This window comes from Bubalus bubalis, chromosome 4 (assembly GCF_019923935.1).
Source record: "Bubalus bubalis isolate 160015118507 breed Murrah chromosome 4, NDDB_SH_1, whole genome shotgun sequence".
NCBI lineage: Eukaryota > Metazoa > Chordata > Mammalia > Artiodactyla > Bovidae > Bubalus > Bubalus bubalis.
Genome location: NC_059160.1, coordinates 147,265,290 through 147,269,980, shown reverse-complemented (window position 1 = coordinate 147,269,980; position 4,691 = coordinate 147,265,290).

Sequence of the window (4,691 nt, the reverse complement as noted above, 5' to 3'; positions counted from 1 at the left end):
CTCCCAGCAGGTCAGAGCTCCACCTGCGCTGGGGGTCTGCTCCGGGGCTCTACGGGACCGACTGAGGGGGTAGCCTTTAGTTACCACTGTCCACCCTCCACATCTCCCAGAGTAGATGTGATTTTGAAGTTCATCCCTGCCATGCATGTGTGCTAAGACATTTCGCTCGTGTACAACTCTTTACGACCCTATGGACTGTAGCCCGCCAGGCTCCTCTGTCCATGGGATTCTCCAGGCAGAATACTGGAGTGGGTTGCCATGCTCTCCTGCAAGGGATCTTCCCTACCCAGGGATCGACTCCATGTCTCTTATGTCTCCTGCATCGGCAGGTGGGTTCTTTAGCACTGGGGTCAGCTGGGAAGGCATAAGTGCAGTTAACATTTTTTTATTTAAGATTTTTTTTTTTTTATTTGGCTGCACTGGGTCTTAGATCCCATGGCATGTGGGATCTTTGATCTTCATCATAACATGCAGGATCTGCAGTTGTGGCATGTGAATTCTTAGTTGCAGCATGTGGGATCTAGTTCCCTGATCACAAAGCAAACCCAGGCCCCCTACATTGGGAACACAGAGTCTCAGCTGCTAGACCACCAGGGAAGTCTCTAAGCTAACATTTTTGAGGCTTTCTACCTGCTGAGTTCTCTCCTAAGCTCTTTGTCTGCATTATCTCATTATACTTCACAGCATTCATATAACTCCAAGAGTTATCACAGATGAGGAAGATGAGACTAGAAAGGGACAATAACCAGGTAACAGACTGCAGTTCCGTTCAGGGGATGTCAGAGCTACATCCTCAACCATGGGCCACTCAGACCCTGAGCCCCAAGCCCACAGCTTCACGCTGACTTCTCTGCACGGGACAGAGGCCCAAGGAGGCTGGCAGGGTCTGAAGGCTGAGAGGGAGCGGTCCTGTGTGCCCTCTTCCTCCTCTGGCCAAGATGACTGATGACTCACTCTAAATAACCCTCACACCTTGGTGGCAGAGGAAACTCTGAGCATTACTTTCAGGTAAAAAAAAAATCAGGTTGGGTAAAGTACTTGACCCATCATAAGTGTTACATAACCATCTGCTGTTATCATTAGCTTTTGAATGGGGTCACTGGCCTCCCCAACCTGCTTCGAGGATGTTCTATAATCCTCCACTGGAAGGGTGAGGACTCAGCCTGAGGGTGAGTAACTTGCTCGGGCCACTCACACACCTCATTCCTGGTGCCTTGACCCTCATAGACACGTCATCCCCCTGCTGGAGCACTGAGTAATAGGGGCGGGGGGCAGGTTGTGAGTGGACGCACCCAGGGAGAGAGAGGTAAGCCAGAAACCAGAGAGACATAGCGAGGAACTCAGGAGGCCAAGTATGACTTGACCATTCCCCAGGTATGTGGCCTTGGGTGGGATGCTGACCCGCTTTCATGGGATTCATGGCAGAGAATGATTGACACCTTGACCACACCCCAGCCAGGCTACTTTGAGTCCTCTTGTGGAATAGGCCTTAACCTTGAACTAGAAAGAGCTGAACAGGACTTCCCTGGTGGCACAGTGAATAAGAACCTGCCAGTCAATGCAGAGGACACAGGCTCCATCCCTGGTCCAGGGAAGATGCCACATGCTGTGGGGCAGCTAAGGCCAAGTGCCTCAACTACTGAGCCCATGCTCTGCAACAAGAGAAGCCACCGCAGTGAGAAGCCCATGCATCACAGTGAACAGTAGCTCCTTCTCATGCAACTGGAGAAAGCCTGTGCAACGCAATGAAGACCCAGCATAGTCAGAAATAAATTAAAAAAAAAATTTTTTTTTAAAGAGACCTGAACAGACACTAACAGTTTCTAACAGCTCAGGGCCATATTCCTAGGATGGATGCTGGTCCCTTTTAAAGTGCCCACTTGGGAGAACTCATGGCTGCTGATAGAACTGACTGTCCCAGCTGTTACCTGAAGAGATGGCCCACCTCCCAGCCTCCATGGGAGGGGAGGGGCACAACCTCTACAAGGCCAGTTAGCCAATACTCAGAGGTTTCATTTGGACCAACACCTTGGTTTTTACTACCCTGACTCTCCTGAGCCCCTGCTTACCCATCTCCCTCTTCCCTCATTCTCCCTTTAAAATGCCCAGGCACCTCTGCACAAGTCCAAGTTGAGTTTAGCTCACATCTGACTCTTCTCCCTACTACAGTGGTTATTACTGATTAAAATCTGTCCAGACCACTCTAACTAGTGCCAGGCTCTTTCGTCTTCCTCAGAGGCATCTCAGGCCCACTGTGAGAGTTTAGATGAGATGCTCAGCCCATTGCTGGGCATGGCCTTGCTCATCGGGCATCTCCACGGGTGTGTTATACTTCTGTGGGTGGAAGGTGTTAGAAAATGACATGCAAGAACATTGACACCAAGACTTTAAAACTTTTGGATTGTTTTCTTCCTCTCTGGGCTAAGCAGAGAGGAATCCTGCACCAATCCAACAGAGACTTACTGGGCGTGGTGTTGGGCAAAGATGAAAACTTAGGAAGATAAAGATGGGATCTGTATCCAGTGGGGCTGGGAGAAGTAAAGGGTAGGAACCTGGGGTAGAGGGCAAAAAGGTATGTGAATCAACACACAAACACATACACCCTTTCCCGTGTCCAGTTGGTTTACTGTCAGACCCTAGGAGGCGCAGTAGGTCAGGGGTCACACCTCCCAGATCTATGCTAGGGCCAGACCACCATCCCAGTTGGTAAAGACGGGAGAGACAGAGGCATCTTCCTTCTAGATCAGGCCTATGGGTGGGACCTGAGAGATGAGAGCCCCACAGCTGTCTGTTCTAAGGAGAACAGTGCATCCTATTTGGGTGGAGATGGTAGAGAGGTTTTAATTTACAGGAAGTTTTCAACATCCTAGATGAAGATTTTATCTATAAGAATCCTCGTTTAAATGGATATCATGTTTTTAACAACAAGTGTAAGAGTGGTTTTGTGAAGTATGATCCTTGCTTTTGGAGACTGACAAGAATAACATGATTAATTCTCATCATCAACATGGCTCCAAATGCTTTATAGACCTCCCATTTCAGAGGAAGTAATTATCACCTTGGATGGAGAGTTAGAATTAGACAGACTAAGGTACAAGTTATTCATCTTATTGGCTCTGTGTGACCTTGAACAAGAATTACAGGCTGAATTATGTCCTCCAAAATTCATATGTTGAACTCCTAACTCTCAGAACCTCGGAATGTGACCTTATTTAGAAATAGGATTGTTAAAGATGGAATGACTTAAAATGAGGTCATATTGGAGAAAGGAGGGCCCCTAATCCAATATGACTGATGTCCTTATAAAACAGGAGAACTTGGAGGCAGACATGCATAAGGAGAACACCATGTGGAGATAAAGGCAGAGACTGGGGTGAAGGTTCTACCAGCCAAGAACCACCAAGGATGCCAGCAGACTACCAGGAGCTAGGAGACGGGCCCAGGACAGATTCTCCTTCACTCCTCACGGAGGGGACCAACCCTGTTGACACCTGATCTCAGACTTCTAGCCTCCAGAGCTCTGAGACAATCAATTTCTGTTGTCTAAGCCACCCAGTTTGTGGTACCCTGCTATGGCAGCCCTAGCATGGCACCTCACCACTCAGTCTCAGTTTTTTTGTCTGTAAAATGGGGATAATAATAGTACCTACTGGGAGGGGCAGTATGGAGGTAGGGGGGAAATAAAAGTGTCATTACGGGATTATATGAAATCGTGTGCGTGAAATTTTGTAAAGCATTATGGGATTTTCCAGGCAGGAGTAGTGGAGTGGGGTGCCATTGCCTTCTCCGTATAGAATTTAAAGAATCTTTTTATTTCATTCAATTTTTTAAAAATGGTAAAAAAAAAAAAAAATACAGTACTTACTGTAGCAGAGATAGTGACAGTCAGCAAATGTTCTGTTTGTTCCCTCATATTTCCCACCTCCCTGAAATTGGGTAGGTGTCACGTGATTAGCACTGGCCAATGGCCTGTGGGCTGAATGACATGAGTCACTTCTGGGAGAAAGGGTAAAAGAGATGGTGTACAACCCTCCAGTTTTTTCCTCTGCCTCAGCACCAAGGCCTCCTGTTCAGCTGGTTGAACGATAAGATCAAAGCTACCCGGCTTGCTGAGTCACTGTATGAAGGAAAGACGCTCCAGAGAGGTTCATGGACCCACAGCAGACTTCGTGTAGATAAGAAGTAAATCCTTGTTATGTTAGGCCCTGAGACTTTGGGAACTGTTTGTTACCACGGCACACTATCCTATGCAGACTAAAACACGACCTCTAGGACTGTTGTGAGGATTAGATGGGTCAATACATATAAAGCAAATGGCATATAGTAAGATGTTAGTTATAACCGTAAAGGTTAGCTACAGCTGTGTGACTGTAGGTAGGATATGTGACCTCTCTGAGCCTGTTTCCCCTTGAAAATATTAGAAGCAATGACACCATCTACTATGGAGTTGTTGTAGGGATTAAATAAGCTTCTACTTATAAGTGCCTGGCCTAGGGGTGGTAAAGTGTGTTCATTCTTTTCTCTCTGCTTCTTATTATGGTGGCCTGGTCAATGTGCTTCCCTGCCTGTCTCTCTGAGGCTCCTCTGAGCAGGACTTGGCCGGCAGCCACTGACCTTTCCCTCCCTGATGAAAATGCACTGGGCCCCATTCTGCGGTGAAGTCATTACCGAAGCATCTGCTCTTTGTTTTG